Source organism: Vidua macroura, unplaced genomic scaffold (assembly GCF_024509145.1).
Source record: "Vidua macroura isolate BioBank_ID:100142 unplaced genomic scaffold, ASM2450914v1 whyUn_scaffold_211, whole genome shotgun sequence".
NCBI lineage: Eukaryota > Metazoa > Chordata > Aves > Passeriformes > Viduidae > Vidua > Vidua macroura.
The window spans coordinates 16,569-29,375 of record NW_026530586.1 but is presented as its reverse complement, the minus strand read 5'-3'; the positions used below and the strand labels follow the sequence as shown (position 1 = coordinate 29,375).

The 12,807-nt window shown below is 65.0% G+C and overlaps 1 non-coding gene across 1 annotated transcript; it reads left to right on the top strand.

Moving 5' to 3' along the window:
• Window positions 1-386: 386 nt before the first annotated feature.
• Window positions 387-459, top strand: TRNAR-CCG (transfer RNA arginine (anticodon CCG)). The gene has a single exon. It is a non-coding gene; the product is annotated as a tRNA-Arg (tRNA).
• Window positions 460-12,807: the final 12,348 nt, after the last annotated feature.

The following is a 12,807-nucleotide window of genomic DNA, read 5'->3' as shown; positions in this document are numbered from 1 at the left end:
CCCACTGTCCCCCCAATGTCCCCCCCAGTATCCCCCCAATGTCCCCCCCGTGTCCCCCAATGTCCCCCCAATGTCCCCCGTGTCCCCCCGTGTCCCCCCATGTCCCCCCATGTCCCCCAATGTCCCCCAATGTCCCCCCGTGTCCCCCCGTGTCTCCCCAATGTCCCCCCCGTGTCCCCCCGTGTCTCCCCATGTCCCCCCCGTGTCCCCCCGTGTCTCCCCAATGTCCCCCCGTGTTCCCCCACTGTCCCCCCTCTGTCCCCCCCCCCCCAGTGTCCCCCATGTCCCCCCCAATGTCCCCCCGTTGTCCCCTCTGTCCCCGCGCGCTCCGGGGTGGGCTGCGGGAGCGCTCCCAGGTGGGCGCTCGGCGCCGCGGGCCCGCGCCCGGCCCAGTGGCCTAATGGACAAGGCATCAGCCTCCGGAGCTGGGGATTGTGGGTTCGAGTCCCACCTGGGTCGGAACCGCTCCCTTTTACCCGGGGGGCGTGGGGAGGTCAGAGGGAGGAAATTTGGGCGGGGGGGGGATTTGGGAGGAGTTTTAGGGGAAATTTGTGAATTTGTGGAGTCTTGGGGGAAAATCTGGGGGGATTTGAGGAATTTTCGTGAGGCGGGGGGAGATTTGGGGGGGGATTTGAGGAGGTGTGGGGGGGATTCTGGGAGATTTTGGGGAGATTTTGGGGGGATTTGAGGAGTTTTGGGGAAAATTTGTGGAGTCTTGGGGGAAAATCTGGGGGGATTTGAGGAATTTTGGGGGGGAAATTTGGGAGGACTTAAGGAGTTTTGGGGGGAATTTGGGGAGTTTTGGGGGGAATTTTGGGGGGATTTGAGGAGGTGTGGGGGGATTTGAAGAGTTTTGGGGGGATTTGAGGAGTTTCGGGGGAATTTGAGGAGTTTGGGGGGGATTTGGGGGAATTTGAGGAGTTTGGGGAAGTTTCGGGAGGATTTGAGGAGATTTGGGGGGATTTGGAGAGTTTTAGGGGGATTTGAGGAGTTTTAGGAAGTAGTTTAGGAGGTTTTGGGGGGATTCGGGGAGGTTTGGGAAGATTTTGGGGGTTTGGGGTGGAATTGGGGGGGTTTGGGGGAGATTTGGGGGGATTTGGGAAGTTTTGGGGGGATTTGATGAGTTTGGGGGGAAATTTTGTGGTGTCTTGGGGGAAAATTTGGGGGATTTGAGGGGTTCTGGGGGGATTTGAGGAGTTTTGGGGGGAAAACTGGGGGGACTTGAGGAATTTTGGGGGGAGTTGGAGGGAATTTGAAGAGTTTTGGGGGGAATTTGCGGGGGGGTTGGGAAGTTTTGGGGGAAAAATTGGGGGATTTGAGGGGATTTTGGGGGGATTTGGGGAATTTTGAGGAGTTTCAGGAGCATTTAAGGAATTTTGGAGGGTCTCGGGGAGGTTTGGGGAGGATTGGGGGGATTTGAGGGGTTTTGGGGGGAATTTGGGGGGGATTTGGGGAGAATTTGGGGGCATTCGGGGCCGTACCGTGATTGGTCAGTTCCTGCGTGCTCTGGGCGGGGTCAGGGGCGGGGTCTCCATCCTTCACCTGCGGGGGGAGGGGAGGGGGCTCTGGACCCCAAAATCGCCCCCAAAATCCCCCATCCCCCCCTCCTCGGGGGGGGGCCCAGCCCCCCCAATGTCCCCAATGCCCCCAATGCCCCCAATGTCCCCAATGTCCCCCAGTGTCCCCCCAATGTCCCCAATGTCCCCAGTGTCCCCAATGTCCCTAATGTCCCCAGTGCCCCCCCAGTGTCCCCACCTGCTCGGGGGGCGCTCCCAGCCCCTCGATGTCCCCAATGCCCCCCCAATGTCCCCAATGTCCTCAATGTCCCCACTGTCCCCAGTGCCCCCAATCCCCCCAATGCCCCCAATGTCCCCAATGCCCCCAATGTCCCCAGTGTCCCCAGTGTCCCCAGTGTCCCCAATGTCCCCAGTGCCCCAAATGCCCCCACTGTCCCCAGTGCCCCCAATGTCCCCAATGTCCTCAATGTCCCCAATGTCCCCAATGTCCCCAATGCCCCCAATGTCCCCAATGTCCCCAGTGCCCCCAATGTCCCCAATGTCCCCAATGTCCCCAATGTCCCCAGTGCCCCCAATGTCCCCAATGTCCCCAGTGTCCCCAGTGCCCCCAATCCCCCCAATGCCCCCAATGTCCCCAATGTCCCCAGTGTCCCCACCTCCTCGGGGGGCGCTCCCAGCCCCCCCAGCAGCCGCTCCAGGACGAAGCCCCCGTAGAGCCCCCCCAGCACGGCCAGCAGCTCCCAGGGGGGGCTGTGCGCGTGGTGCTCCTCGTGCGCCCCCTCCGAGTGGCTGTGCACCCCCAGAGCCTGTTGGGGACACGAGGGGACACGTGGTGGCATCAGTGTCACCTCCTCCCCCCACATGCCCCCCCTTCCATGCACCCCCAGAGCCTGCGGGGACACGAGGGGACACGAGGTGGTGGCATCAGTGTCCCCAACCCCCCTCGAGTGGCTGTGCACCCCCAGAGCCTGCGGGGACACGAGGGGACACGTGGTGGTGGCATCAGTGTCACCAACCCCCCTCGAGTGGCTGTGCACCCCCAGAGCCTGCGGGGACACGAGGGGACACTCGGTGGCATCAGTGTCACCAACCCCCGAGTGGCTGTGCACCCCCAGAGCCTGTTGGGGACACGAGGGGACACGTGGTGGCATCAGTGTCACCTCCTTCCCCCACATGTCCCCCCTTCCGTGGACCCCCAGAGCCTGTTGGGGACAGGAGGGGACATGAGGTGGCATCAGTGTCATCTCCTCCCCCCACATTTCCCCCCTTCCATGGACCCCCAGAGCCTGCGGGGACACGAGGGGACATGAGGTGGCATCGGTGTCACCAACCCCCGAGTGGCTGTGCACCCCCAGCGCCTATTGGGGACACGAGGGGACACGTGGTGGTGGCATCGGTGTCACCACCACCCCCCCGCCATGTCTCCCCCTGTGTCCCTCCCGGGGTCCCCATGTCCCCACCGTGTCCCCACCATGTCCCCATGTCACCTCTCGTGCCCCTCATGTCCCCCAATGTCCCCCTAATGTCCTTCCTGTCCCCCCAGTGTCCCTCATGTGCCCCCTGTCCGTGTGTCCCCAATGTCCCCTCGGTGTCCCTGGTGTCCCCTCTATGTCCCCAATGTCCCCCTGATGTCCTCTCGGTGTCTCTGATGTCCCCCGGTGTCCCCAGTGTCCCCCCGGTGTCCCCAATGTCCCTCTGATGTCTCCAATGTCCCTGATGTCCCACCGATGTCCTCAGTGTCCCCGATGTTCCCGCTGTCCGCCCAGTGTCCCCTCAATGTCCCTGATGTCCCCGATGTCCCCGCTGTCCCCGCTGTCCCCCCGGTGTCCCCTCGGTGTCCCCGCTGTCCCCACTGTCCCCTCGGTGTCCCCGGTGTCCCCGCTGTCTCCACTGTCCCCGCTGTCCCCCCGGTGTCCCCTCGGTGTCCCCGCTGTCCCCGCTGTCCCCTCGGTGTCCCCGCTGTCCTTGCTGTCCCCTCGGTGTCCCCGCTGTCCCCGCTGTCCCTGCTGTCCCCAGTGTCCCCCGGTGTCCCCTCGGTGTCCCCGCTGTCCCCCGGTGTCCCCACCTGTGGCAGCACGTGCAGCAGCGCGTCCCCGCTCAGCGCCCCGGCCGCCAGCCCGTCCAGCAGGGGGCGCCACCAGCGCCGGGGACAGAGGCGACAGCGGCGACATCGGCGACATCCGGCACCGTGGGGACAGCGGGAGCACAGGGGACAGCGGGGACAGAGCACCAGGGCCAGCGCCACCAGCGGCACCAGCGCCAGCCCCACCGCCGTCAGTGTCCCCAGCAGGTACCCTGCGACAGGGGACACGGGGACACGGGGTCAGGGACAGGGGACACGGGGACAGGGGACAGGGGACACGGGGTCAGGGACAGGGACAGAGGACACGGGGACAGGGGACAGTGTCCCCAGCAAGTGCCCTGCGACAGGGGACACGGGGACACGGGGTCAGGGACAGGGGACACAGGGACATAGGACAGTGTCCCCAGCAGGTACCCTGCGACAGGGGACATGGGGACACGGGGTCAGGGACAGGGGACACGGGGACACGGGGACATGGGACAGTGTCCCCAGCAGGTACCCTGCGACAGGGGACACGGGGACACGGGGTCAGGGACAGGGGACAGTGTCCCCAGCAAGTGCCCTGCGACAGGGGACACGGGGGCACGGGGTCAGGGACAGGGACAGAGGACACGGGGACAGAGGTTGGGGCAGGGGACAGCAGGACACTGTCCCAGCTCTGTCCTTGTCCCCCGTCCCCATCCCTGTCCCTGTCCCCATTCCTGTCCCCATCCTTGTCCCTGTCCCTATCCCCACCCCTGTCCCTGTCCCTGTCCCTGTCCCCTGTCCCTGTCCCCTGTCCCTGTCCCTGTCCCTGCTCACTCTCGGTGACGCTGAGCTGCTCCTCAGGGGACACGGGGTCAGGGACAGGGGACACGGGGACACGGGGACAGGGGACAGTGTCCCCAGCAAGTGCCCTGCGACAGGGGACACGGGGACACGGGGTCAGGGACAGGGACAGAGGACACGGGGACAGGGGACAGTGTCCCCAGCAGGTACCCTGCGACAGGGGACACGGGGACACAGGGTCAGGGACAGGGACAGAGGACACGGGGACAGGGGACAGTGTCCCCAGCAGGTACCCTGCGACAGGGGACACGGGGACACGGGGTCAGGGACAGGGACAGAGGACACGGGGACAGGGGACAGGGGACAGTGTCCCCAGCAGGTACCCTGCGACAGGGGACACGGGGACACGGGGTCAGGGACAGGGGACACGGGGACATAGGACAGTGTCCCCAGCAGGTACCCTGCGACAGGGGACACGGGGACACAGGGTCAGGGACAGGGGACACGGGGACACGGGGACAGGGGACAGTGTCCCCAGCAAGTGCCCTGCGACAGGGGACATGGGGACACGGGGTCAGGGACAGGGGACACGGGGACAGGGGACAGTGTCCCCAGCAAGTGCCCTGCGACAGGGGACACGGGGGCACGGGGTCAGGGACAGGGACAGAGGACACGGGGACAGAGGTTGGGGCAGGGGACAGCAGGACACTGTCCCAGCTCTGTCCTTGTCCGCCGTCCCCATCCCTGTCCCTGTCCCCATTCCTGTCCCCCGTCCTTGTCCCTGTCCCTATCCCCACCCCTGTCCCTGTCCCTGTCCCTGTCCCTGTCCCTGTCCCCTGTCCCTGTCCCTGTCCCTGCTCACTCTCGGTGACGCTGAGCTGCTCCTCAGGCTCGGTGCCGTTGGTGGCCGTGGGGACAGTGACATTGTCACCGCTGTCCCCAGAGCTGGGGGCCGTGGGGCCGTGGTGGCACTCAATGTCCCCATGGCAGGTGTCACTGTCCCCATGGGTGGTGTCCCTGGGGCCGACGTCACTGTGCCAGGTGTCCACGTCCTCATGGGGCGTGTCATCGTCACCGGTGTCCCCATAGTGCCAGGTGTTGGTGTCCCCACGGTGACCGTCCATGTCCCCACAGCGGCTGTCGGTGTCCCCACACCACGGGCTGGGGGTGTCCCCGCTGTCCCCGATGTCCCCAGGGCAGAGGCGGTGGCCACGCAGCACCAGGACCCCGAGTGCCACCAGCACCCGTCCGGTCCCCACCCTTGGGGACACCCCGGTGGTGGCCGCCAGCACCCCCCGAGCGTCCACGCAAGCCTGTGACACCCAAATGTCACCGTGTCACCCTCAGGTCACCCAAATGTCACCGTGTCACCCCCACCACCGGACACGGCTGCCTTGACATGAGGGGCTGGGCAATGGTGGCTGTGACAGGTGTGTCACCTCCCCAGGACACATGTGTGACATTTGTCACCTCTCTGTCACCTCCCTGCACCAGCGGCCATGCCCTGTGTCCCCCGTGTCCCCTGTGTCCCCTCAACCCCTTATCCCCACATGTCCCCCATGTCCCCCCATGTCCCCCCATGTCCCTCTGTCCCCACATGTCCCCACATGTCCCCACATGTCCCCATGTCCCCCGTTCCCTTATCCCCCATGTCCCCATGTCCATCTGTCCCACATGTCCCCCATGTCCCCACATGTCCCCCCATGTCCCTCTGTCCCCCATGTCCCCACATGTACCCACATGTCCCCATGTCCCTCTGTCCCCCCATGTCTCCACATGTCCCCATGTCCCCCCGTGTCCTCTCATGTCCCTCTGTCCCCCCATGTCCCCCCATGTCCCTCTGTCCCCTTATCCCCCATGTCCCCCTCTCCCGTGTCCCCATGTCCCCACATCCCCATGTCCCTCTGTCCCCCCATGTCCCCGTGTCCCCCTGTCCCGTGTCCCCATGTCCCCCCCATGTCCCCCCATGTCCCTCTGTCCCCTTATCCCCCATGTCCCCCTGTCCCGTGTCCCCATGTCCCCACATCCCCATGTCCCTCTGTCCCCCCATGCCCCCCATGTCCCCACATCCCCTCGTGTCCCCGTGTCCCCTCACCTGGTGGCCAGTGTCACCGCGGTAGTTGGGCTCGATGGCCACCAGCAGCTCGGCCACCTCCCGCAGCCCGGGGCCACCACGGCCAGCGACAGTGACGGTGACATTCCCGGTGACATTCCCAGTGACATTCCCAGTGACATTGCTGGTGACATCGGTGGCGAACTCCTGGTGCAAGGCGCGGACACGGCTGGCCCAGGACGCCGCAGTGGCCTCAGTGTCCCCATGGATGTCCCCATGGATGTCCCCATCGGTGTCCCCATGGATGTCCCCATCGGTGTCCCCGCAGGTGCCCGGGGGGTCCCTGAGCGTGGCCACCACGGCCGCCCCCAGCCAGGACAGCTCGGTGGCCTCGAGCCCGGTGGTGCCACCCGGGGCCTTCCCGGCCAGGGCCAGCAGCGCTGGCACCGAGGGACACTGCGGGGACAAGGGACAGCGTCAGGGGTGGCAGGGGACAGGGAGGGACGGGGGGGACAGGGGCATGGCAGGGAAAACGCAGCCTGGCACAGGTGGCATGGGACGTGTGGCACGCGTGGCACAGGTGGCGCACACAGCACAGGTGGTACAGGTGGCACGCACGGGACAGGTGGCACTCTGTGACGTGCCACCAATGACCCAGCACTGCCGGTCACACACAGCCTGGCGCAGGTGGCACACACGGGACACATGGCACAGGTGACACAGGTGACACAGGTGGCATGGCACAGGTGCGCAGGGCACAGGTGACACAGGTGACACAGCACAGGTGCACACGGCATTGCCTGGCACATGGCACAGGTGGCACACGCAGCACAGGTGACACACACAGGACATGTGGCACACCGTGACATGTCACAAACGGTGCACACGGCACACCTGGCGCACCTGAATGTCACCAATGCCCTGCCTTCACCTGGCACACCCGGATGTCACCAGTGTCCTGGCACACACGGCACAGGTGGCACACACAGGACAGGTGGCACTCATGGCATGGCACACATGGCACAGGTGGCATTTGTGACGTGGCACAAATGGCCTGGCACACACGGCACACACGACACAGGTGACACAGCACAGGTGGCACACATGGCACAGGTAGCACACGCAGCACAGGTGACACAGGTGACACAGCACAGGTGGCACACATGGCACAGGTAGCACACGCAGCACAGGTGACACAGGTGACACAGCACAGGTGGCACACATGGCACAGGTAGCACACGCAGCACAGGTGACACAGGTGACACAGCACAGGTGGCACAGGTGACACAGCACAGGTGGCACACATGGCACAGGTAGCACACGCAGCACAGGTGACACAGGTGACACAGCACAGGTGCACATGGCACTCCTGGCACAGGTGACATAGGTGACACAGGTGACATAGGTGACACACACAGCACAGGTGACACAGGTGACACAGGTGACACAGCACAGCACAGGTGACACAGCACAGGTGCACACGGCACCACCTCGCACATGGCACAGGTGACACAGGTGACACAGCACAGCACAGGTGACACAGCACAGGTGCACACGGCACTCCTGGCACAGGTGACACAGGTGACACACACAGCACAGGTGACACACACAGCACAGGTGACACAGGTGACACAACACAGGTGATACAGGTGACACAGGTGACACACCTGTCCCCCTCCCCACAAGCTTCACCCCGCTCCCCGCTCCCCGCTGCCCGCTCCCCTCCCCGCCGCGCGGTGCCAGCCGCCCTTTGTCCCCTTTGTCCCCGCTGTCGCCGCCGCTGTCGCCGCGGGCGCGGTCTCACCTCTCCGCACGGCTCGCGCGGGCACTGCGCACGGCCGGCCACCTGCGCCACGAGGGCCCCCAGCGCCCCGCGGGACACCTGTCCCTCGCCCGACGCCACCAGCGCCTCCAGGGCCACCAGGGCCGCCTCGGGGCTCGCCCGGGCTCGCGTGGCCGCGGGCAGGGCCAGCGCGGCGGGCAGCGCCAGGGCCAGCAGCAGCCAGGGCGAGGGCATGGCGGGCCGGTGGCGGCGGCGGTGGCGGCGGCGGCGGCGCTGCCGGTGGCCGTGGGGACAGCGTGGGGACAGCGGGGCTGTAAAACCCGCCCGGGGCCGCGGCCCTGATTGGCCCGGGCTGAGATTGGCCCGGGTTAACGATTCATTCACCCCGCGGGGCCCGGCCCGCACCCCGCCACAGCCCCGCGACAGCCCCGCGACACCGGGGGACACCCCCGGGACACCCCCGGGACACCTCCAGGACACCTGAGATACCCCCGGGACACCTGGGACACACCTGGGACGGCCCTGGGACACCTGGGACACACCTGGGACACACTGGGACACACCTGGGACGCCCCTGGGACACCTGGGACACCCCCGGGACACACCTGGGATACACCTGGGACACCTCTGGGACACACAGGGACACCCCCGGGACACACCTGGGATACACCTGGGACACCTCTGGGACACACAGGGACACCCCCGGGACACACCTGGGATACCCCCAGGACACCTGGTACATACCTGGGGCACACCTGGGACACACCTGGGACCCACCTGGGACACCTCCAGGACACCTGAGACACCCTCAGGACGCCTGGGACACCCCTGGGACACACCTGGGACACACTTGGGACACCTGGGACACCCTCAGGACACCTGGGACACCCCTGGGACACCTGGGACATACCTGGGACACACCTGGAATATCCCTGGGACACCTGGAACATACCTGGGACACCTTGGGACACCCTCAGGACACCTGGGACACTCCTGGGACCCACCTGGACACCTGGGACACACCTGGGACATATCTGGGACCCACCTGGGACACCCCAGGACACCTGAGACACCTCAGGACACCTGGGACACCCCCGGGACACCCCTGGGACACCTCCAGGACACCCTCAGGACACCCTCGGGACACACCTGGGACACCATGGGACACCCCCAGGACACCTGAGACACACCTGAGACACACCTGGAATACCCCTGGGACACCTGGGACACACCTGGGACACCCCCAGGACACCTGAGATACCCCCAGGACACCTGAGACACACCTGAGACACCCCTAGGAGACCTGGGACATAACTGGGACACACCTGGGACACACCTGGGACATATCTGGGACCCACCTGGGACACCCCCGGACACCTGGGACATATCTGGGACACCCCTGGGACACCCTGGGACACCCTCAGGACACCTGGGACACCCCTGGGACACACCTGGGACACCCCCAGGACACCTGAGACACCCTCAGGACACCTGGGCACCTTCAGGACACTCTCGGGACACCCCTGGGACATCCCAGGGACACCCCCAAGTCACCAACTCCCACCTGGGCACCCTTGGGACACCGCTGGGACACACCTGGGACACACCTGGGACACCCCTGGGACATATCTGGGACCCACCTGGGACACCCCCAGGACACCTGAGACACCTCAGGACACCTGGGACACTCCTGGGACACCCTCAGGACACCTGGGACACACCTGTGACACCCTGGGACACCCCTGGGACACCCCCAAGTCACCAAGCCCCACCTGGGCACCCTTGGGACACCGCTGGGACACACCTGGGACACCGCTGGGACACAACAGGGACACCTGGGACAGCCCTGGGACACCCCCAAGTCACCAAGCCCCACCTGGGCACCCTTGGGACAGCCACCCAAAGGGCACCGGGACCACCCTGGGTGGGGGACAGGGGGACAGGGGGACACCCAGCCCCGGGTGTGGCACCGGTGGCCAGAGCCGTGGGGTGGCAGTGTCACCCTGTGTCACCCTGGGGGGCTGGGGAGGCCCTGGCTCAGGTGTGGGGGTCACCTTTGGGTGCTGGGGTCACCTTTGGACACTGGGGACACTTTGGGTGCTGGGGTCACCTTTGGGTGCCAGGGTCACTTTTGGGTGCTGGGGACACCTTTGGGTGCTGGGGACACTTTGGGTGCTGGGGTCACCTTTGGGTGCCAGGGTCACTTTTGGGTGCTGGGGACACCTTTGGGCACTGGGGACACCTTTGGGTGCTGGGGACACCTTTGGGTGCTGGGGACACCTTTGGGTGCCGGGGTCACCTTTGGGTGCTGGGGACACCTTTGGGTGCCGGGGTCACCTTTGGGTGCTGGGGTCACCTTTGGGTGCCGGGGGTCACTTTTGGGTCACCTTAGTCCCTGCACCCTCCCCAGGACAAGGGCACAGCCCAGCACGTGTGACACGTGTGACACCCGTGGCACATGTCACACGTGTCACACGTGTGACACCCGTGGCACATGTCACACGTGTCACACGTGTGACACCCACGGCACAGCACACCTGGCACATGTGGCACGTGTCACACGTGTCACACACGTCACACGTGCCACTTTGCCGGACACCGCGTGGCATCAGGGACCCCCCCCCCCGTGTCCCACCACGCTGTGCCACGCCCGGTGCCACGCAGTGTCCTGGCACCCTGGGCCGTGTCACCCCGTGTCACCCGGTGCCACTCCGTGCCGCGCTGCCAGGCTGGAATTTGTCCCCAGAGCCACCCCCTCTCTCCACATGGCCCCGGTGCCACCCTGGTGCCACTCCCTCGGCAGGGACACGCGGCTGCTCCGGGGGTGGCGGTGTCACCTGGGTGATGCCACCCCCCGCCCCGGTGCCACCCCAGGAAGGACCCAGGGCCCGCACGGGGTGAGTGACACGTCCTGGGGTGTCACGGGGAGTGGTGGCATCACGAGGTGCCACGTGGCGTGTCACGCCGTGTCCCAACGTGTCCCCACGGCGTGTCCCCACGGCTCAGGGTGGCACTTGTCAGTGTTCCATGGCCACCTGCCACTGGTGTCACCGTGTCCCCATGTCCACCCATGCTGGAGGCAGGGTGTCCCTGTGTCCCCATGTCCCCAATGTCCCCGTGTCCATCCCAGTGTCCCCACATCCCCAGGTCCATCCCAATGTCCCCACATTGATCCCAGTGTCCCCACGTCCAGCCCAATGTCCCCATGTCCTCACGTCCAGCCCAATGTCCCCATGTCCATCCCAATGTCCCCATATCCAGCCCAGTGTCCCCAATGTCCCCACGTCCAGCCCAATGTCCCCATGTCCATCCCAATGTCCCCATATCCAGCCCAATGTCCCCATGTCCATCCCAGTGTCCCCATGTCCCCAATGTCCCCACGTCCATCCCAGTGTCCTCATATCCATCTCCATGTCCCCAATGTCCCCACGTCCATCCCACTGTCCCCATGTCCATCCCCATGTCCCCACGTCCATCCCCGTGTCCCCATATCCATCTCCATGTCCCCAATGTCCCCACGTCCATCCCAATGTCCCCATGTCCATCCCAATGTCCCCAATGTCCATCTCCATGTCCCCATGTCCATCCCAATGTCCCCATGTCCCCACGTCCATCCCAATGTCCCCATGTCCATCCCCATGTCCCCACGTCCATCCCAGTGTCCCCATGTCCATCTCCATGTCCCCAATGTCCCCATGTCCATCCCAATGTCCCCATGTCCATCCCAGTGTCCCCAGTGTCCCCAGTGTCCCCATGTCCATCCCAATGTCCCCATGTCCATCCCAATGTCCCAATGTCCCCATGTCCATCCCAGTGTCCCCAATGTCCCCAGTGTCCCCATGTCCATCCCAATGTCCCCATATCCATCTCCATGTCCCCAATGTCCCCACATCCATCCCAATGTCCCCATGTCCATCCCAATGTCCCCAATGTCCATCTCCATGTCCCCATGTCCATCCCAATATCCCCATGTCCCCACGTCCATCCCAATGTCCCCATGTCCATCCCCATGTCCCCACGTCCATCCCAGTGTCCCCATATCCATCTCCATGTCCCCAATGTCCCCATGTCCATCCCAATGTCCCCAATGTCCCCATGTCCATCCCAATGTCCCCATGTCCATCCCAATGTCCCAATGTCCCCATGTCCATCCCAGTGTCCCCAATGTCCCCACTGTCCCCATGTCCATCCCAATGTCCCCACGTCCATCCCAATGTCCCCATGTCCATCCCAGTGTCCCCAATGTCCCCAGTGTCCCCATGTCCATCCCAATGTCCCCAATGTCCCCATGTCCATCCCAATGTCCCCATGTCCATCCCAATGTCCCAATGTCCCCACGTCCATCCCAGTGTCCCCAATGTCCCCATGTCCATCCCAATGTCCCCATGTCCATCCCAGTGTCCCCATGTCCATCCCAATGTCCCAATGTCCCCATGTCCATCCCAGTGTCCCCAGTGTCCCCATGTCCATCCCAATGTCCCCAATGTCCCCATGTCCATCCCAGTGTCCCCACGTCCATCCCCATGTCCTTCCCAATGTCCCCATGTCCATCCCAATGTCCCCAATGTCCCCATGTCCATCCCACTGTCCCCATGTCCATCCC